This window comes from Rhea pennata, chromosome 10 (genome assembly GCF_028389875.1).
Source record: "Rhea pennata isolate bPtePen1 chromosome 10, bPtePen1.pri, whole genome shotgun sequence".
Classification (NCBI taxonomy): Eukaryota; Metazoa; Chordata; class Aves; order Rheiformes; family Rheidae; genus Rhea; species Rhea pennata.
Genome location: NC_084672.1, coordinates 14,330,320 through 14,352,911, shown reverse-complemented (window position 1 = coordinate 14,352,911; position 22,592 = coordinate 14,330,320). Strand labels below are relative to the sequence as shown.

Below are 22,592 nucleotides of genomic sequence, written 5' to 3'. Positions count from 1 at the left end.
CAGAACTTTAGACGATAAATCATTCAGTTCTTACTCTGATAAAATTAAAAAGAAAAGTGTGCAACACCTCCATATTAAATTTTAGTATAAGGGAAAAAGAGACTTTAAAAAACACATACATGCCTTCTACACTTCTAACTGGTATTTCAAACTATTGTTATAATTCTGAGCATATTAAATTACAAAGTAGCCAAATATGCAGGTATATGTCCCACTGCAAGAATGAGAAATAGATAATCTTATTTATACTCTTTTTGAAGAAAAGAAAAGAAAAATTCAAGGTAAACTAGAATCCAGTCAACATCAATAATAGCAGATACTGTCTTTTGTGACATCCACTCAAAATACCAGAAACGCCAAGTTAAGTAACTGTGTAGCACCATTTATTTCCCAAGGCAACAGGGTCTAGTCAAGTTTCAGGGTATACAGTTAATTGCCAGGAAGTGTTTAAAATACAGCTGAAATATCTCTTTGTCAAAATAAAGTCAAATGAAGACAGGATTTTTGGCACCAACTATTTCTCCACATTTTTCTGCGTTAAACTCACCTTAAGACTGACAAAGCAAATATAATCTGTGGGTTTTCTGTGAGTCTCTAGCTTACCTTAAATTTTAGCAAACTTTCTTTTAAAGTGTTCCATTCCCACTGAAATATAATTGGCAAGGAAATATTAATAAGTTCACGTATAAAGTATTTTATGAACGCAGTCTCATTAGTGTAAAATTAATAAAAGACAGTAATAACTAATGTTTTAGTTTTTTCCAGCAAAACACTGCTTTGTAACTTACAGTTTCAAAAATAAAGCCTTATTTATTTAAAACTTGAGAATTTAAAAATGCAGGGAAATTCAAAGTACATTACCACGTTTTTTAGTATTTCCATTGTATTCTCTTAGAGACTAACTTGCTGAAACCAAAGAGAACTTTCATACCAGCATTAAATTTGCACCCAATATGCAATTTCAGGATCTCTGACACACACACACACACACACACACACAAGCCCCTGATTATATCTGTGTGTATACACACACACACACACGCTTTTATGTGGGTGTATATATGTATACACGCACACACACTGAAACTGATGCACAAGTTATAGACTTGAAGTGGTTTTTTTATGCATCTGTTTATGTATGAACTTTTTTTGTTGTTCTGTAAGCCATTAAGAACAAAACTGCTTTTCCCATGAGCAATATGCGCCCCATACTCTGAACAGACAAGGATCACGCTTTTCTTTATTTACTTTCAGAGCACGAAGCGAATAAGGCCGGAGCTGGTCGTTGTCTCGTGAAGCTGTTTTACCTCTGAGCAGGCTGCCCAGGGCTCTGTCTGCAGCTCGGACAGACTAGTTAGTGCACCCTGATTTTTATCATCATCGTTTCTTAGCAAGTCATCCATGAAAGTGCGTTTTTTCTGAAGCTACATTTAAAATTATACAGAAAATCCTGCCTCCATCTTATTAATGATATTCTTTCCATTTGCTTTGGTGAGGTCAGGACTTAATTCCTGACAAAATAAAAATTAGTTTCGAATTCCAAAAAAAAAAAGACCAAAAAAGGACCTGAATCCCAGCAGGAGCAGTCAGGAGCGGGCGCGAGCCCCGAAGCGGTGTGGGCGCCCGGGAGCGCGGGCTCGGGCAGAGCTGGCGGGAGGGCGCGAGGGCGTGGGGCACGCGCGCTCCGCTCGCACGCGCCTCCAGGACCGGCCCCGCAGCGGAGGTAGGCCCAGAGCTGAGGTGGCTGAATCCATCCCCACTATAAACGGCATTACTAGCTTTTCAGGAAAAACCAAACGAACTAAAAAAAACCCCAGAGCAACCAGTACTGCTGCTTGTGCCCCCCACGTTGCTTTCCAGGGGCCACCGCCGCCTCCTCCTCCTCCTCCTCCTCCTCCTCCTCCTCCTCCTCCTCTCCTTACTCAGGTGAAGCAAAACCAAGCAGAAAGAGCCGCCAGCGGGCTCTCTGCGTGCAGCTTCGGGCCGGCTCCGTTCGACGCCAGAAGCAAACGTGCGCCGGGGTTTCGGCGGGCTGCAGCGGTCGCGCCGGCGCGCCCCGGGCTGCCGCCGGCCGGGTTGCTTTCCTGGGAAGGATTCTGGCCCGAGGCCGCCGTGCCCACGGGCAGCCTGCCCAAAGGGGCCACCGCTCCCCGGGGGGCCAGGAAACACCGCTCATCTTATACCAAAGAGTCTTAGGACACTTCTCCTCAACTGAGTTGTAAACAAGGCATTTTTACCCTGAAAACCGGTCCTTCTTTCTACTACGCTTCCTTCTATCCTCCTCCTCTTCCTCCTCCTTTGTACATAAGGATGAAAACTATGCATTTAGCAAACAAAGAGAAAGCACTTACCCTTTTCTATCTAGCTGCGTTTGGGTGCATTCAAAGGTCCAGAGGCTAATTTTGAGACTTTGCTTAGCCTTCTGGTTTAATATTGTGGTGTGGTTAGCTTTACAATACATTTGGTAACTATTTGCTAAAGACAAAGAAGCAAAAGGTAAGGAATAGCTACTTCCACGTGTTAAAAAAAAAAAGAAAAAAAAAAGAAAAAAAAAGTGTGTAAAGATCTACTATTTATAGTGTGAACCAAAGACGCTACCTCACTCGATTTCCATTGGTGATTTTAATCACATTGATGATACCAAAGAATACCAAAGATTTTTCATGCACGGCCTTGGTCTGTAAAGGGAACTCATTCTCCTTCTTAAAACCCTCCCTCCCCAGACCCCCCTTCCTCAACCTTCACTCCGTGTGTAAACTTGTCTTCATTCTTAATAATAACTATACTGACCTTATGAATACTTCTCTTGCTACAACTGCTACTACTGACGATTATAAGGATAATAATAATAAAGCTCTAGGCAAACATGTTGCAAACTTTGTAAACTCATAGGACGAGTGCCTTGCTTGAACCAAAGTGTTAAACCGCTGTTGACCTCTTTATCTCTCACCTTATACTCTTTGAATACCTCAGCCTGTTAGAAAGGCCACTAATGAAAAAAAAAAGGAATAATTCTTCACCGTGGTGCTTTTTGCCGTGCAACCATGCAATGAAACTTTCTTTGATACCAAAGGAAAATGTTTTTTTCCACTTTCTTGCTGACAAACCAAAGGTTCCTTCCTTTTTCCCCTTCAAAGCAGCTTGAGTCCCTTGACCCAGACAGGCCGTGCATTGCTTTTACCAATTCCTCCAAATACCTCATAGTAATAAATCTTTAGGGTTATGTTGTATAGAGAGTCTATGTGATAAGGCAGAACTTACTAGTTTGATAATTGTTAAGGTTACTTAAAAAAAGCTTTATAATTCTTATTTATTTTGTAGGGGTTGTTTTGTTTGGGTTTGGGTTTTTTTTTTTTTTTTTTTTTTTTTTGCAGAACTTGTCTGTTATACTCAAGGAAGATCTTATTCCTGGAAATGTTTCAAAGTGGGTAAAGATCGCTGCTTGCAATGAATGCAAGAAAGGGAAATATGGCTTTGTTTTCTTTTGGTTAATTAGGATGTTTTGTGCTTGCTAGTCAATGTTCTTTTCACAGGGTAAAAAAATATTCTCTGCTGTGATAAATGGTTCCTATTTTTTCTCTATAATGTGCTGTGATTTTTAATTTAATTACATTTTGTATACGCTTATTTAATCAGTGCTTTAATTTATGACTATGTAGTTTAAAAAAAAAATTGTATATAGTAGATTCAAAAATGGCCAAAGCTTTATGTTACAATCTTTTCATTCTTGATGCCGAGATAAACTGAAGGAGAGTGCTTCTCTTGACTGCAGGGTGTATCTTCAGACTTGTCTTAGCATGCACTTCAATGTGTGTTACAAACACTGCCAGGTTATCTCCCCCGGGCCTCCCTCCCCCCCCCCCCAAAAAACTTGTACATGCCAAAATGAGTGTTTCAAGGTAGTACTTTTGTCACTTAGAAAGCAGAAAGGCATTATGAGTGTGTTTTTCCTTTAATTTATTTGTCTTTTTCTAGAAACGTTACTTTGCAGGTAAGACCTGCACATCCAAAGAATTTAAACGTTGTTTAATGTTTAAAAAGCACTGGCATTTGTGAGAGACTTTGCTGAGTTTTCGTTCTTTTATTTGCCATTCGCACGGGTAGAGCAAGTAGCGGGTGTGAAACTTTGGAGCAAAGCTAACTTGAATCTGGAACTGGTGCTGGCTGCGGGCCGGGGGCTGCTCCCGCCGCCCTCGCGCGGGGACCGGCCCGCTCTGCTCTACCCGGCCTCCTGCGCTTGACATCGCTGTGTGCGTCTTCGAAGGGGAGAAAGCAGTTTTGTGTTTTTTTTAAAAAAAAAAAAAAGTAATGACAATGATAATTCTGCAAAGCTGATGATGGCATCATGGCACAGGAAATAGGATGCCACTCACCTGTATTTTGTTTTGCGTAAATAATAGATTCTGTTTCAACTGAATGTTGTGTACTGACCTGGTTTGTGACGGATGTAAATACTCTTTTCACGCACAGTAGCTGAGCTCAAGGTGTACATTGTTTTCGTTTGGGGGATGGCGGAAGGGTTGAGGGAGGGAAGGACAAGGGCAGGGTTTGAGCTTTTGGTCAGAAGTTACACTTTCTAGATACGTTTTTATACTTCAAGTACTGAAATGGGGCAATAAAGATGCTCTGAAATGCAGGATCATTAAATGGTCTGTTGGTAAGCATTGGCTAAATGTCTGCTTTTAATACATAAACTGATGCCGTGCAATGAGTTATGTTTCACATGAAGGGGGGGGAGTCAAAGTATTAGTCTACTAATCCAGCATTAGCTATTAAACACTGGACAGAACTGTATTGAGGAAAAATGTTTTCTTTTTCTGCTTCAGTAGTTTGATTTTTCATGGTATGTTCTGCATTTATTGCATAATCACTGTGGAATCATTTTAGTTTTGCAGTATGAACCGAACAACAGTATTAAATGAAAATAAAGCATTGTCTTTTACTTGCTTTGGTAGTTGTCTTCATAACCCTTGTGTCCAGTGTCCAGCCCCAGCTGCCCCTAGAGCCGGCCTCAGCAGGAGCCCCGCGGCCGGGGCGGTTTCGCGGCCGGCGCCCGCCCGCCCCCCTCCCGCTCCCCCTCCCACACCCGCTCCCGCTCCCGCTCCCGCTCCCGCTCCCGCTCCCGCCCCCGCACCCGCCCCCGCTCCCTCCCCGCACCCGGGACTCGGCTCTGCTTTTAGCGCAGGGCCGTTTCCCGTTCGAGTTAGCTTCACCGCGTAAAGAGGGCGCCAGAGACAATCATCAGGTCCCGGATCAGTAGAGGTAGGAAATCTTCCAGGAGCGAGAGGGAGTTCTTCCAGAGCAATGGAAAAAAAAAAAGAAAATTTTGAAAACAAAGAGAAGATTTTGCTAAAAGACAACATTGCTGTCATTTTTAGTTTGCCCATTAGAAAGCAGTAGTAGTTTATGCGTTGCATCTGCATTTCAGACTAAGTGATTATTGTACCTAATTACAGTTGATTGCTAATATTTCCTCAATCTCTCTCTTAGTCAAGCGCTTCTTCTTCTGTATTTTTGTGTGTAGCAACAAGTGTAATGCACTAGGCATTATTCTGGTTTGTTTATGAGTATCTCCTGTACTGCGTTAAGATTTAAGTTACTTTTTTTAAGCTTTGCTACTGTTCTCACTTTATGCCGTGCAATATCATCTGCTGTGTTTGCTAAGCAAAAAAAAGGAAAAAGAAAAAAAAAAGAAAAAAGCAAGTGATGATGTCATCATGCTTTTCAGTGTTACAATGTTTCAGCGTTTATGTAGTCACAAAAATGTAGTAAATAAAAGGTTGGATTTTCCAGCACTTTAAATTTAGACATTTCTTGCCTTCTTTTGTTTCCCCGCGTGATCACAACGCAGTGACCCGCGCCGCGAGGCAGCGGAGGCCCCCGGGCGCCACGGCCCGGCAGCGGGGGGCGGTGCGGGGAGCAGCGGCCGGTGCGCGGGGGCGGCGCGGAGCAGAGCGGGCGGGGGGGGGGAGCGCGGAGCAGAGCGGGCGGTGCGCGGGGGCGGCGCGGAGCAGAGCGGGCGGGGGGGGGAGCGCGGAGCAGAGCGGCCGGTGCGCGGGGGCGGCGCGGAGCAGAGCGGGCGGGGGGGGAGCGCGGAGCAGAGCGGGCGGTGCGCGGGGGCGGCGCGGAGAAGAGCGGGCGGGGGGGCGGCGCGGAGCAGAGCGGGCGGTGCGCGGGGGCGGCGCGGAGCAGAGCGGGCGGGGGGGGGGAGCGCTCACAGGCCAGCGGGACTTTTGCTCTGGGGCAGCGACCGCTGCAAGGTGAGAGCCCTAAATCCGCCGGGCGCGGAAGGCCGCGGTGAGGGAAAGCGGCTGCTGGTTGTTCGCGACGCGAGTGCGGTTTGTGCCTGACGCGTTTCTCTAATGGGGGGGGGGACGGACGTTAAGAAAATAAGCGAAGCGAATAATCTTGGTTTCCTTTATGTTGTCTGAGGGTGTGGATGTCACCAGGCTGATTCTCGGAGGTGTTCCCTTTTGTGTGCTGGAGCCCACCCCGGGCCCGCACGATCGATACGTAATTGTTTAAAGGGATATTGTATTCCTTTCCTGTCACTGTTGTTAATGCCCGCGCTCTCTGTAATCCCGCAGGGTCTTTCTCTGTGGGGCTGATCGCCGAGATTACCCTTCGCTCCAGAGCAGTGGGAGGAGAGTCCCCATCTGTAAAAGATTCAGCAATTCATTGAACCATTTTCTCTCTATCTCCTAATGAAGTGATGAAGCGTATGCCACAAAATTTAACAGGTTTTTGTGGCAGACTGGGCTACATTGCTGAGAGGAGGATTAAACCTTCATCTTTGTCCCATAAATCATGGCATCAGCTGCATTTACTCTGATGGATAGCCTGGACGCGGCTGACAATATTTTATCTCTGGCACTGTCTGTGCATTGCACCCTGGTGTGCAATTTCTTTTTACTGCTAAACTGAGAGAGAAGCACTAAAATGCAGCTGGTCCAAGGACCCCCTTTGGGCCCGATACCCCACAGCTGTACCAGAAACTAAAGCATCAGCAGCAGCCCGCCCTGGGGGACCCAGGGCTAAGGGCGGGTGGGAAGCGAAACAGAAACATCCTCCAGGATCAGATGGAGATCCCAGGGGCCTGGGCAGGTCCCCTCCTGCGCCCCCGTCCCTGCACGTCCCCTCCCCAATTGCCTCCCCATCCTGCGTCCCGGCTGGCGGGCATCCCGCCTTGGGAGCTGGTCTGCCCTCAAGCGCCCCAGCCGAGCCCCGGCAGGGCCAGGGGCTGGGGCCTGCCGGGCGCCAGCAGCGTGGGGGCGATGGTGGCCGGCAGCCTGCCCCGCACCGCGGCCGGCCCGCCGTGGGCAGCGAGTTCATCCTGCGGGACCCACCACGGCGTGCTGCTGTCCTCTGCAGAGCTGGCATCGCTGAGCAACATTTGGCTTTCCCGAGCTGCCTGCTTTTTTCACCCTTTTCCTTCTTTCCAGCCTGTCATTTTGTGTTGCATCCGTTACCTTTCCTGCCTGGGGCAGCAGGCCAGAGACAGGGCTCTGCTTTGCTTAAACCCATGGCGTGGAGATCAGCACGCTGCGGGGAGCCAGCTGGGCTTAGCGCCCGGACCGGCACACAAACCCTGCCCGAGCTTCCCGGGCTGGTTCGCCGAGCAGTAACCTCACGAAGGTTAAAGCGAGGAGGCAGCAAGAAGAAAGGTCTCCAGTGCAGGGAGGAGCGTGTCGCTGCTGCCTTCCCACCGCCCGGCGGCCCCCAGGGCGAGGCCACCCTGCTGCGAGGGCGCTGGTATCTGCGTGGGGATGTGGTGTCTTCGTGCTTGTGTTTAAACCCGTCAGAGCGCGGAGCTGGCACGTGCCAGGGCGAGCGGGCGCCCCGAGCCTGTGCGCGATGTCCAGGTGCACGCGGCACACCAACAGTTTTGCTCCCCATTACGGCATTTGCAAGCGTTGCAGGCGCGGAGAGGCAGCTGCTAAGCACCGGGCAGGGCAGTGCTGCGAGCCGAGCCGGGGGCAGTCGCCCATGGAGTCGGGAGGGCCCTATCACACCCACGCATCTGGGAGCCAGGATGCAGTCATTCCTGTACAGGAAAAAGCCTTTTGTAAAAATGGTCTATTCATCAAGCAAAATAGTTTCCTGTCCAAGGGAGGTACCCAGAGCTTGATTCTCAATGATGCTTTTGATGCTAATTATCACTTCAGGTTAAGATGATTGCGAGAGAAAAGGAATCCTATTTAGCAAGTAAAGTAGTTGTCATTGGGAAGAACTGCTGCAATGCTTGAAATATAAACATGTCAGGGGAGTGAACTCCTCAGCGGCTGCTCGTGCACACTCTGCCCTGGGCTCAGGATATCCCTGCACTGATAAAGCTTGGAAGCTGGCAGGGCATTACTGGGAGCTTTCACCATAGCCTTGCCCTGTTTGGCCCAGAGTGTCCACTTTTGGCTGCCTGTGGTCACGCAGACAGACTTCTGGGCCACTCTCTTGCTCTGATAGTCTCATGAAAAAAGTATTAAGAGAAATGTGGCAGCTGTGACCCCAGTGCAACACTGCTTAATCGAGGCCCGTGTCTGCAAATTCTTCATCGTAGGTGGGTTGGTACCTCACTGGCCTTGTGTGATAGCACAGGAAGCTTTTGCATCTCTGGAGTCGCACGCAGGCTTTGATTCCCGGCACACTCGCTGCTCTCCTGGAGAACAGGCACTTCAGAATTTTTCTGCTGGATGTGTGCAATGGTTTTAACGAAAATGATTAGCGGGCAGAGTCAGAGGCAGAAATCCTGTGGTTTGGTGGAGTAGGACAGACTCACCTGCTGTGCTCGGCACAAAAGGGTTAGGAGAAAGAACACTTAAGTGAAAAAAGAAGGTAGGAGAATCTCTTCCTGCACGCTCCTCCTGACAAAGGGTTCTTCCCAAACTTGCTAATGGCATTGCTCCGTAAGGATGAAAAGGGGAAATGCAGACCAGCGGTCCCGGGAGGCGGTGGGGCCGCGGGACCCCTGCCCGGCAGAGGCGAGGGCTTTGCAAGCCAGGACGGTCACCTCTCCTCGGCAGCGCCTGCCTCCCGGGCTGGTTTTGTTGCAGAAGCGACTGTGTTTGCTGCTAACATCCCCGGTGGGTCAGGGATGCGGCTAGTGACTTACTCGAATCACTCGAATCTCCCCGGCGATGCACAGAAATTCAATTTTGGCGTGGCATTAGCTCCAGCCAGTGACACAGATCAAAGGACACTGCTCTAATCATGCAGTCCGGCCACCGACAGCATTAGTTACTCATCATGGTGTGTTGATACCAGCTTTCTGTGTAACACCGTTAGGTACAGGCGCTATCGGACACTTCTCTCATCAAACGAGATGTCAATACCTTAACATCTTAATGAGTAACAGTCAATATTCATTGCAATAAAGCTCCTGTTTTCTCATGATTTCATCTACCCCGAGGGTTTTGATTAAAATGGCAGCTTTTCCCGTGTAATTGAGGAAACATGGAAATCCCACGTAGGAATCGGCCCGCTGCCAGACAGACTCCCTCCCCAAGCTGCTAATGCTTTAAAGATTACAAGAATCTGCAATTTTAATGCAAATTTTGCATTTTCCCAGTCAGTCACCACGTGATGTAATTATCAGATAAAGAAGTACTTAAAATACCCCAGAGCGTCTTTGAAAATGCTGCAAGCAAATCACCTGCCTGCAAAGGTCTGAGATTGAGAGCAAGTATCGCTCGCGGACGAGCTCCAGTCCAGATGTACAGGCACAACATCAAGGACTCCTTACTCACCGCACCGGCAAAATATTAAATCCTCTACTGGCGCATGCGAGTGGGAATGCGAAAGGAGCCGGAACAGGCTACTGTTACCAGTACTGGTTCAGGCTCAGGTTTAGCAAGCCTAAACCTGCGGACGTCCCTGGTTCTCCGAGCCACGGTAAGAGAGCACGTGTTCGGGCAAAGCAGACTTTGCCACGGGCCAGATGAACGCGGGTGGTGTGCCAGGGTCCTGGGGAGGAGAGGTCCTCGCCTCCTAGTCTACGGCCACCTTTAATTTTTCCCAGGAGAAAAATGTTCACCTATCACCAATGGAAAGATGGCCTTAATCCACCAAATGGACTTAATCTCCAGTTACACAGGAGAGACGCAGGTATGAAGACTTTGATCGGGGTATATCTCGCATTCCACGGCCAGGCGGGTTTTGGTGGTTCGGGTTTGGATTCGCAGGACGACAACCCCGCAGCAGGCCGACCCGGCAGCGGTGCGTCCGCCGGAGCCTCCTGCCAGGGAGCACGAGGAAAGCGGGGAAAAGGCCCGGCGAGCGCGGCGCAGCGCAGCCGCTCCCGAGCGCGGGCTCGCGCTGCGGCTCCCCCCGCCCCGCGGAGCGGGGGGCTCCGGGCCGGGGGTGAGACCCCCCGCTTTCAGCGCCAGCTCCGTCCTCCGCCGCCCTCCCGTGCTTTCCCGATCCCCCTGGCAGCAGCTGAGGCAGACAAGGTCCCGGGCAGGGCCGGGCTCTGCCCGCACCGACCTTGGGAAGGGTGTAAAAGTTCTTATTAAAACACAGGAAACCTGAGCACTTCCCTTTCAAACAAAGCCCAGAGGCGTTTGGGGCGCTTCCCGTGGTGACAGGTCTAAGGCTGGAGTTCGGGACTCTGAAGCCACATCCAAACCGCCTTTTCTTTCAAAAACCTCTTTTATGCAGGGAAGGACAGCAGAGGCTTCCTGGATCTAATTCAAACCCAGATTAGACATTTCTTTGCTGTTTATGGTAGCGAAAGACTGCGTAGCTACTGGATTCATGGGGATTAGAGAAAATTTGTCATATTCTTAGCAGTTACCGAAAATAGAAAGCGAGCCGTTGTGATTCACGTCGGAAAACAGCAGCCGCTTCTGGCGGGGAGCCGGGAGCCGGGGCCGGGGGCGGCGCGGCGGCGGGCGCTGCGGAGCTCTGCCACCCTGCCCTGCCCGCCCCGCGCCCCCGCCCCGCGCCCCCGTCCCGCGCCCCCGTCCCGCGGCCGCTGCGCGGGCGCAGGGCAGCGGGACGCGCGGGTGCCCGGGGCAGGACCCCGCAGGGCCCGGGGAGCCGCGGCCGGGGCCCGGCGGCACAAAGGGCCCGCGGGAGCCGCCGCTCACAAGTGCGGCGAGAGCGACAGGGCTCAGCCGCAGCCCCCGCTCCCCCCGCCCGCCGCCGGGAAGAGGCCTCGGACGCGGACCGGGAGTTTCGGCGGGCGCCTCACGCTGCGGACGTGGTTCCCGCAGCACTCGGGGTGGGGGTTCGCGAGGGCGGCGGAGGCTGAGCCCGGCTGAGGAGCGCGTGGGGGGCGGCCGCCCGCGGCCCGGCGCACAGCGGCCGGCGGCACCCTGGTAGCTCGCATTTTTGCCGTGAAAATCGAAAAAATGTTGTGATAGTAATCCCTGAAAAACTCCAGAAGCAGAAGGCACACAGGAAGGACATGCTAAATCTGTCAGCTGCAATTCTTCTTTTTACTGAAAATTCAGTGCCAGGAGTTTTGAAGGTTTAATCCGTGAGGTTAACACCTGGGACCGGTAGCAGCTTTCTCCGGCCAGCGGCGGCTTGTCTGCCCCGCTGCGGACGGGGAGCAGCGCTCGGCGCAAGGCTCAGGGCGAGCAACGAGAGGCTTGCAGCCGGCGCGGGGCTCTGCGCCGCCGGGCGCCCGCAGCGGTTTCGGCTCCCGCTCCGCCAAAGGAAGGCCCAGCTAGGGCGAGGCGAAGGGTTCACAGGCAAAGCGCGCTCACGGTAAGTAACAACAACTGTTCCTCATTACCATTGCGGTGGTAATGATGTGGTATTATCCGTACGTAAATTCAAGAGCTGACTCAATTTCAGACTTTCTAAGAAGGGTCGTCAATATGGGGATATGCGTTAAAAACAAATAAAAAATCTGGGTTATACAACCCTGCTTTTTCAAAGCACTTGGTCTTAGAAGTGCTTTAGATTGCACCTTACTTGGCCAGCACTGAATTGCAGGAAGTCACGAGCAACGAGGGACAGAAACAAGCTTACTCAGTCGGGATGCGAGTGCTGTCATTGGCGTGTCTAGGAAAGGACCGACAAGATCCGAAACGCTGGTGAGGAATCCACAGCTCTCGGCAGGGACAGGCTTCCTCGGGGTAAGAAAACGTGCCTGTGTTTCTGGGCCACAGCTGTTCCTCTGCTGTTTGGTCCTCTTTTCTCAAGCTCAGTGTTCGTTCGGGAGCCTGGGGTTGCTCACACCTTGTCTTCGCTGTTGTCTCACCACGTCTTGCATCCTCTATACATTGTAAAACTTGCAATAATATAATTAGCTCAAGAAAGTACCTGGATGGGGTGACAACCAGCTTTTTAACCAAAGACACACACCTGAACTGCCAAATGTTTGTAAACTAGAAATTCCCCTGTGTATCTGGAAATGGTGAGGAACTCCGTGTGAATATGCCTGATCCAAACAGCACGTTCGGGCATTTCCGACACCGGGCTGCCCAGCGCCAAGCCCTGCCTTCCCGCTGCAGTAAGCCGATCGGCAGACAGCAGGGTTTCGGAGCTCAGGGCCGCGCGGTGGAGTTTCCCGTGCGGACGAGGCCTCCCAGGAAGCACAGGGCTCACGTGACGCCGCGATAAGGAACCTTTCTGCTTCCAGCGTGGGCCTTGGAAAACGCGATCCCTTTTCTAGGGAGAACAGTAGAGGGGGAAAGCAGTTCTCGTCACTAAGGGGCGAGTGTTTGGGAACCTGCGGTGTTTTCCCAGCTGTGCAATAGATCTGCAGCGTGGCGATAGCATCTTTCCAAGGCACTGCTCCAGCCAAACACTTGAGCAGGTGTTTAATTAAATCACGTGAGAGTTTCAAGGGCTGAGAGCATGCAGCTGAGGGCTTCGCTGGGGACTTACTACTGATGCCTCAGTTTCCCCCTTTCAACGTAAAGAGAAATACTTAGCTCCCATGGAGAGTGTTGACAAGCTTAATTCAATCTCACTTGTAAAAAGAACATTGTGGCCCTTAGGGGAAAGGTGCTATAAGCATCACAGAACATGATTACCCTGCTCCGCCTGGCAAGATGGCACTCAGCTCTGTATTGCATTCTGCTGGCGGTACATCTCCCTCTGGCTGACAGCAAAAGCAGTTAATGCATATAAACCTAAATAGACTGTTTAGAGGGTTTGTGCTCTCTGTGATCTCTACACACGTGATGACAAATCTAAATTTGAAAAGTTGGAAAAGTCAGTGTTTTTAAAGGGTTTTAGTGCAAAAACATACATGTGTGTGACATCTGAGCCATAACAGGAAAAGGGCTGTTCCTCAAGTCATACTTCCTTTACTCTGGATTCTTTTTTTATAACTTTCGCTATTAATTTTTCAATTTTCCTGGTATTTTGTAAGTTAACAAACTGTACTTTAACACTGTTCACTTATTTCAAATTTTCGTGGTTGGATTGAAAAGAATCTGGAACCAACCTCAGAGGCAGCCAGAGTCAAGTGAAGTCAATGGGATGGCTGCCAAAAAAGGGGCCTGCAAGTGAAGCCAACGTGGGAGAGGTTAGGATAGCATTTATTTTTGGAAAATCGAGATTATAATTTAGAACAACCCTCTAATTCTGATTCTGTATTTATACATGTCAAAAATACTGCTCAGGACAGAGTATCCCAAGAAACATGTTCTCCTTTCGGTTTGCTGGCCTCAGTGCAACTAACCTTCTTGCATAACATGGCATTTTAAACATTAACACACTCTCTTCACATGTTGAAATATAGGCACACTATTTATTGTCTGCTCCTTTGTCAAGTGTGAGTGAAAAGGTTATTGCTTCAAACTACCACAGCAAACAAGAAATCACACAATTCTGACCTAGAAGAACAAATGACTATGAAGGTATTAAGCTCCTTACTGGTAGACATTGTGAATCCGCATTTCCTGTCAGTCTCTCTCTGCCTGCGTTTCTGTATACTACTTTTTGACTGAATTTACTTAATTTCATTCTTGTGTCATGTTTGCATGACCAGTGATGCTTCAAAAAATCACAGAGTAAACATCAAGAGTTGTAGCTAACTTGCTGACATTTTAATATACTATTTACCGTGTATTTGACTTGCATTATGTTGTGATGAAAATGAGTTCTAACAAACCTCTTGGATAGCTGACAAAGTAATAACTTAATCGCAAGTCATGAATTGTTGGGTTTTTTTTTAAGTATAGATATTAGGCAGTTTCTTCTTTTATTGTTTGAGTACATGTTTCTGTCCTGTCTTTCCAGAACACAACCTCTTTCATGAAATAATTCTCTCTGTGCCTGCTGCAAGCGGCACCCGACAGAGCCGCGTTACTCGAGCGGGACCCTGTGCACCGTGTAAAATAGACAGTTCGGTGCCGACTCCTTCGGGAGGTAAACGCTGCCTTTCTCCTTCCTCGGCCGCGTGCCTCCCGCCTTCTTGTAACGGCTTTATCCGTAACCTAAATTGTTCTTCTTTCCTGTACTTTCCTTCGTCCCTGGCTTGCGCGCTGCTCTCCCGGTGGCCATGCTGCTGAAAGCGCGTGTTCCCTCACCTCTGCGAAGCACAAGGGAACATCGGAATGTTCTTTTCAGCACAAACTAAAGATTCTTTTCTGTTCCACAGCAGCTCAAACACGTCATTTTATAAACAAATTTTAGATTACTTCTTTGGTAAGTAATATATATCTAACCAAAACTGATTAACAACCACGGTACCTTTGGTATTGCAGTCATGACCCCCCCAAAAGCTACAATTCCAACTCAGTTTTTATTTCTAAATAATTCCATTTGCAATTTTTGATGAAAATTGAGGGGCAGGGTGTGTCACTGAGACCAGGCAGGTTTATCTTGTGTAACTAGCACAGGCTTAATCCTTATTAACGCCGCCCGGGTGCTGGTGAGCCGGGGCAGGCGATTGCCCGGAGCCGCGGCACCACTGCGGCAGGCTGCCCGCGGTGGACGCTGCGAGTCCGGCAGCGCGGTCGGAATCGCCCTCCTCGTCAAAGCGGGATCGCTGCGGAGGGCAAGGGGGAAGCGCGAAGGGCCGGGGAGCAAGCTGTGTCTGTTATGACTTACAATGATTAAGCTAGGCTTAATACAAAGTTTTTTTTATTGGTCAAGCGAAAAAAAAAAGATTTGAAAGCACTGAATGTGTGTAGTGGTTGGCTCGGGGAAGCAAAGCTGAGGATTGGCTGTACGTGTGTGTATTTCTTGCTGAAACTTTACTGCTAGTCGTTGATGACAGTTTGTTATTGGCTCTAGACAGTGGAAAAAAGTAGTTTCAGTGACAGCAAAGAAACACGGGGAAACCCTCCCCCTTTCTTCCAACCAGCTTAAGGAAACGCACTCTTCTCGGGCTCGGGCTCGTTAGTGACTAAGGCCCTGCTTTTGCAACATGATCCATGTGTGCAAATCCCACACAGATCTGATGCCAGAATTAGAGCACTTATTTGACATTTCAGTTGAGAAGGAAAACAAATGCGTTCTGTGCTCATCTTCTCCCCCCTCTTTTTTTTAAGTAAAAACAATTAACTTTGAAACAAGGGCTTTGATTGCTCGCTCCCTGACGTCATCTTTACGTTGATGTAATTCTATAGACTGCAGTGGAACCGCTGCCGCTTTGCGCTGGTGTAAGCAAGAGAACAATAAGGCCCTGTGTTTTTGAGGCAGAGAAGTCACTTATGTTTTGTGCAAAGAAAGAAACATGGTTAAACAACTTAAAGGAAAAATAAATTAACCAAGAAGAAATTCAGAAGGAGCCAAAAGCAATATAAGCAAACATACAGCTACAGTGTTTTAACTGTATTGCTAGTTTAAAAAAAATACATACCTTAATTAAGTAAAGATTTGCTTTGCTCCCAAAGCAGGCCAATAAATACGTACCACGATCTTTTCCATCTTCAAGTTTTAATTGATGTATGAAGGTGAGCAACTTAATCATTTACTGCAATTTTGTTTAATTTTTCAGTACACATACTGTACTTCATGCCTTTGAGATCATTGAATAAATGTCAGCTTCCTTTCACCTGCAACTGATTTTATGGGTACTGCTGAGAATAACATGAGAATAAATCAGCTTTAAGAATTAAAGTTATAATTCAACTAGTGTGCCAGTGTGAATGTAGCAAAGAAAGCAGAGCCTGATATAGCTGGAGCTGAAATCTTAGCTCCTTGGTACAAAGCAGAGCTGACCTTTGTATGTAGGCCAAGGATTTCACCACTGATGACACTTGCCAGGCACCAATATATTTTCTTCTACGCAGCAAAGTGGAATGAGGTCCTTCAGTGTTTATTACTCTTTCTCTCTCTCTCTCTCTCTCTCTCTCTCTCTCTCGTAGTTGCTATTGTGCCCTAGACTCCTGAAAAGATTAATTGTTTTGGCTTAGCTGCATTAAAGTTTGCAAACATTTTACTTGGGGTAATGTAGGCTTGGTGAAATTGGTGAATCAGTGAGTTGGGGTTTGTAAGGAGAGTGCAACTGGGCCTATAAGGTGATATAACCAGCTCTGTCCCTGAGAGAGCTGAGCGTGTTCTTCACTACTGATTATACAATTACATTGGTCTTGAGAGTAGCTAATGAGGTGAATTTTAGGGAAATGTTTTCATTCAAAAACAAACCAAAAAAAAGGCTTGGAAACTAGTGAAACCTGAATCTGTGTGATTTTCGTACTTCTCTATTGAAAAAATCAGTTCAAATTACTCTCTTGTGTGCAACCTTTTCTATTCAGTGCTATTTGTATTCTGTCCTTACTGTTAACACTTAGTAATATGCCACTAAATGGCCGTGAATAGACTTAAAAGGCTCTGGCTAGTAGCTCTGCAACTACAATTGTCAGGACAAGGCCGTGGCAGTTTTGCAATAGCTCTGGCATTTACCTAAGGAACCCCGGCTCACTGACCACTTTAGCAAATGATATGCAACTTCTCTTGTAAACCATGCATGTGGTTACATTAAATATTGCCCTGTATTTAACAACGTGCTGTTTTCCTGCCCTACTCTCTCTAAGTCTAGTAGGAGTTATGGAATTAATTTAGCCTGGGTGGAACTGTAGGCTGGACTTGTTCTAGCAGGGTAATCATTCCCCTATAAAAAGGAATTATCTTTTTAATTTACAGTGCGCGTGGAAAGCTGTCTGTAATTTCCATACACACAGCAGGGCAGCTGTAATAATTCCGAAGCATGCTGCGGACGTGCTGGCTGTGTCGGCGTTGTCTCCGGCTCTAATTGCGCGGTGAGGCGCGCGACGAGGCGGCCCTTCAGAGGGACGCTGGCTGCTGGGCCCTTCTGCCAAGCGGGCGATAACGCGGCAAGGAGGTGCCCGGCTGGAGTCCTGCTGGGAGCCTGAGCTCAAAAGCCTGCCTGAAAGAGGATGAAGGTGATGACGAGTCTTCAGAAAACGGGGGGAGAAAAATCTGTCAAAAAGGTGGTTGTGGTGCAAGCTCCAGGCGAGGAGCCCGTAGCAGCAGAGGCACGGGAGGGCAAACAGTGTCGCTGCGAGGGCTGCCCAAGCCAGGAGCAGCTGGCTGCGGCTTCTCCTTGGGATAGCGACGGGCCATGGCGGGGCACCATCGCGGCCGGGCGCAGGGGCAGGAGCAGCAGAGGGAAGGAAAACGCAGCTGGCTGAGGCATCGCCAGCCGATCTTTGTGAACGCCTCGCGGATGGAGTTGCACCAACAACTCGTCTGGTGCAATCGCTTGTGCAAAACAGCATATGGAGAGTGTTACAAGATGGATCAAGCCATCGGCGACAGAAAAAACAGCCTTGTGAAATTCTGATCACCACCCTGAAAGTGTCATATACACTCGCTTTCCACTGAAATTAGCAGAAATGGTATGAATGGGGCGTTTGGCTTCTTGTGCGATCACTGAGATGAGTAGCTGATGTGTAGCCTCTGGATACATCTGCTCAAAAATGAACTGATAGTGTTACCAAAATCATGCAGAAGATGACCTAGACTGAACTTCTACTTTCCCCCAAAGCCTTTTGCTGTTGGTAGTATCTTCTTGTTTCTCTCAGAAAACTTCTCTAGCTTCTGTTCTGGGTATGTTAGGACTTGCTGTTGCTATAAAAACTTTAATTTTGAAATTAAATCTATGTATTTTCTGATATATTTCCCTGTGTGTGTATACACACACACACACACACACATATATATATATATATTTAAAAAATTTAGCATTCATCAATGAACTTGCAATTCCCTTGAAAAACACTGAAGGAAAATGCTGTGTTTCCCGTCTAGAAGGAACACTACAGCCAAAGAAAAGACCTTCTATGTAAGAGAAGAACCTCGCTTTCCTTCTGCTTGTGAATAAATCACTAATTTCTGATAGTTTACTTTTCTACTGTATAACTGCATGATTGGTCAAGTGCTGATGCAATGAAGGTTAATTGTTGCAAACTTACTAAGTAACCACCTAGATTAACATTGATACAGAAAGGTTTTTATGTAAAACAGATTTTTATGTAAAAAATATGTAAAGCAGCATCTTTGCATATCTTTACCTTGATACTTCAATAATTCTATTACCACCAATCATCATGTTTAACGAGACCACAACACTCTCTTCATGAGCTGATATCCAGTTATGCATCCCAGCTCAGTTACCCAAGAAGCACGTGCAGTTTGTGAAACATCGTTTTAGGAGTTACCACTTCCCAAGTGAATTATAGAAACCCAGAAAGAGGTTTATTTTCCACTGGAAAAAGAAGCCCTGACTGTTTTACAGCCCGCTCCAGGACAGCAGTAGACTAAGAGGTCCCACCCTCCAAGACCGGAGCAGGCACAAGCGTTGTCAGCGATTGGGGCGATGCCGGAGGGGCACAGAACGGGGGACCTGAGTGCTCCTAGCTAAGGGAGTCCCCTGCACGTAACCCCGTACAGTCAAGCAGCAGAGTGTTGAGCCCAGGAGGTCACTTCTGGTTAGGAGCACTCACTTTCCTTGTGCGAGGAGCCCAATTCTTGCACTGCTGCTTTCACTGTTCCCTTTTGACTTGCTGTTGGCTGTTTCCAGTGAGAAAGTACTATGCAGAAAATAAAGAAACGTGAGAGCACGTGAGGAAAAAAAAAATCAGATGCCATTTTACTTGTTCCAAAAAGTGAGTTTAGGAGGTGAGAACATAATAACAGCTATATATCTTGTCTTTGAAAGGACCAAATAGTAGAGAAATTAAGCAACAGAGGCTTTTGGTAAGAACTATACGAAAAGGTAAATCCTTGTACATTAGCAGACACAGGTGTTAGCAGGCACAGAAGACCACCTGTTGACTTACACCTGTTATGTTTGTTTAGTCTCTTCTAAATATTTAGCACCTGTACCATGATTTGTGTTTTTCCTAAGAAACAAAACAAGAAATATTATCGTTTTCCCTCTGTCATAGAGCCTGATTTTCCAGTTGTGAAACAGGTTTCCTGTGAAAGTAACTCCACTGACTTAACTGAAGCATTTCCATAGGCCAAATTTTTCAGATGTAAGTATCTAAAATAAGGTTCTTAATTCCATAGTTAGGTACCTGCATAGAGGTGGCCTGGTTTTTGAAATGCTGTGGATTGACATATCCTGCTGAAGTCAATGGGAGCTGCAGATGATTTTTTCTTGGAAAATCAGACCATTTTTATTTAAATGCCCCAGTACTGCTATGGGCTAACATTGGACATACCGGGATGAAGGTTTTTATTTCCTATCCCTATGTATAATTGCACTGGAATATATCCAGTATGCAGAGTTTTCAAAGCATAGTATGTTGTGGTATATGAATATAGCCCATTTTGTCAGACTTGCTGATATGCTGATCTGTATTTGGGGGTTCAAAATAAAAAGATAACATGAATTTGTTTTCCTCTCTCTTGGATCCTGATACATGCCCCAAATGTAGCTGCAAGGCCCCTCGGGGCTGTTCTGCATTAGACTGGCGAGACTTAAGAGCCATCCAGGAGGAACTGCTGCCCGACGGGAGATGAGCCCGAACCAGGAGGGCCTTCCTGGCTCCAGCCATGAGCTCACCCCAACACTCCAGCTATCTCTGTAGGACCTCATGAACCGTATAACTTAAAAATTATAGGAATGGGGAAAGTAATTTGGGCATTTGTGACACATTTTTGCTCCTTTTAGGTAAATGCTACTGAGAAGTACTTAAATTCAGCTGTTAAAGGAAGATGAATAGAGCTAAAATGTACACTCAGAAGTACTGGAGGTTGAAGCTTGTGGCCACAACACAAAGGAAGGCAGACATATGGCAGGGGTAAGGACAACGTTTTAAAACCATCCTTGTTATTGTGCTTGTAGATATCTTGAAAGAATTGTGACAAACAATGGTCCCCATTCAACTAGATCCACTTATCTGTGTATACTGATGAATTAAAAACAAAACCCAAAATGGACATAATGTCTAAACCTGAACATTCAGACCATATTGACATTTTAATTTTATTTGTTTATAATTTTCTTAGTTTGAGTAACAGCTGGCTTTTATGTTCTTATGGATTAATAAATACCTATGAACACATAGCTCGTTTCTATTTTAATGCTTTTTCCAATGTGATTGCTACTGGCAACATTTAATTACAACTGACTCTTTGTAGGGATTTTCAGCACATTTCAATTTGTTTCATTGTATGTTGCATTTCCTATTCTCTTTCGGATTGTCTTACTTCATCCTCTGGCTGTAATAAGTAAAGCATGGTGGCTCTACACCACAAAGGCAATCATGCCGAAGTGGTTGTGCCACGTCACTTAACAGGCAGTAATTGTCCCCAGGAATCACAGGAATCTTGATCTACTGCACTGAATGTCACTTCTTTGACAACTAATGAATACAAGAAACCGAGGGATGAAGCCTAAAATACACTTTGTTCCAGGTAGTAGGGACTGAGCTGAATGCATGAATTTATTTATCTCAGAGAAACTAGTTTTTGAAACTTCATTTCCATAGGAACAAGGTCTATCCGATAACACTGTCACGCTGTGATTTTGTACATCCAGTGGCCAGTTCCAGCCAAGCATCACACAGGGATGGAGTTCTTAAGAGAACAAAGCTCAGATGGATTTCATGAAAAGCCACAGGTAGAGAGGCCCTATCGATACTTGCACTGAGAAAGAGCCTGCCACAGAAACTCATGCTTTTAAATGCCACAGGCTGCATGTGACAGCCACTATAACAGCACAAAAGCTGCAGCTTAAATTCACACCTGTATAGACACCAAAGTTAATTAACCATGAGACAAACGGATAGGAAACCCGGCTCTGCTACTGCTGAGCTCACAGAAGCACGTGTTTGCTTGGACTTGGCAGTGGGAGAGTCAAGTTCTGCTAGTGTTTCTAAGCTAATCCTGCTTTTGTGTGATGCATAATTCAGCCGTGCATTCTCAGATGTTTTAACTTCGTGTACAATTTCTCAGCTCAGAAATGCACTTCAGTACTGTCCTTTTGTTCTCAAAGAATTACTGAACATGTGCTTGCAAATTCTCACGACTGAATCCCCTTATGCCGTATTTTCTCTGTGTATTCATGCCGAGTCTGACGTTTGGTAGCTGACTGAGTGTAAAGCTATGAGTTCAAGCCATTTTTAGTCAACTGAGCCAAACAGCTTGCCATTTCTGGGGGGGAGGGGGATGTTCATCCTTATTACACTGTTATTAGCATTATACATGAATTATATTGAATAACCAGATCTCTCTAATCATTCTCAGTTTTCTGGTCTTTTTTTTTTTCCTTTTTTTTTTTCCTTTTAGCTCTATTATATATTTATGTGGTTGGAAGTGAAACACACTTTCTTTTTTGTTTGGAAGTGAAGCAATACCTAAGCAGAAATGGGTCAAGAAATGGACAATAAGAGGAGAAGCTGACTGTAAAATCTCCTGCAACCATGAAGACTGCAACACTGCACATCAAACCTGGCTTAATCTTCTCATATCCCCTAGAACTTTTCTCTCTCTCTCTCTCTTTTTTTTTTTTAATGTTAAATGTTTTTCAGGCTGGCACCTACACTTCCTGATGGCTTGAACTCTTGAGAAGAATTAGGAAGTAATTGAAAACTGTCTTATGATTTGGTTCATTAATTAAGAATAAAACATTGTGGAAAAAGTGTCTTGAGAATGCATTTTCTGGGAAGTTGGGCCTGTTTGTGTCTGATGATTTTTTTTTAAAGTACCAAACTGAGATTAGGACTTTAAAAAACAATAAAAATTACTGTGTGAAGCATAACAGATAAATAGCTACAGTTGTATTTGAACTGTAGAAAGAAAGATTTGATTTTGATAGTAAAACCAATGTTAGAAGCTACATACTGATTTGCAATATCTTACAGCAATTGGTGGCCTAAAGGATGTGACTTTTCATTAGGATGAGTATCACCAGTAGGAGGACCTGACAGGTACCTGAATCATGCTGCATGTAGTCATGCTGCACTTCACATATACATACAGCTACATTATTTACTGCTCAGTCAAATTGTTCCTTTTATAATCCAGGATTGCCACACTTGCAACTACATTGCATCCGGTGCAGAGCTCTGAAATCTGTAATTACCGAACAAGTCTACAGCAGTCACACAGCAACGCGAGGGACAGCCAGGTAATTACGAGTGTAATATAAAGCTCTGCGTGTGATGTCCTCCTACCTGTCGGTGTATTGCTGAGTACGACTGACATGACAGAGA

At 46.8% G+C, this 22,592-nt stretch overlaps 1 long non-coding RNA gene across 3 annotated transcripts; it reads left to right on the top strand.

The window, feature by feature from the left end:
• Positions 1–6,204: 6,204 nt before the first annotated feature.
• LOC134144672 (uncharacterized) lies at positions 6,205–22,008 on the top strand. Of its 3 annotated transcripts, XR_009959446.1 has the most exons (9): positions 6,205–6,260; positions 9,563–9,885; positions 10,013–10,098; positions 11,938–12,080; positions 14,197–14,325; positions 17,050–19,960; positions 20,048–20,177; positions 20,868–20,998; positions 21,667–22,008. It is a non-coding gene; the product is annotated as an uncharacterized LOC134144672 (long non-coding RNA). The 3 variants fall into 3 exon arrangements; XR_009959444.1 differs by lacking the exons at positions 6,205–6,260; positions 9,563–9,885; positions 10,013–10,098 and adding an exon at positions 11,063–11,706; XR_009959445.1 differs by lacking the exons at positions 6,205–6,260; positions 9,563–9,885; positions 10,013–10,098; positions 14,197–14,325 and adding an exon at positions 11,063–11,706.
• The last annotated feature ends 584 nt before the right edge of the window (positions 22,009–22,592 follow it).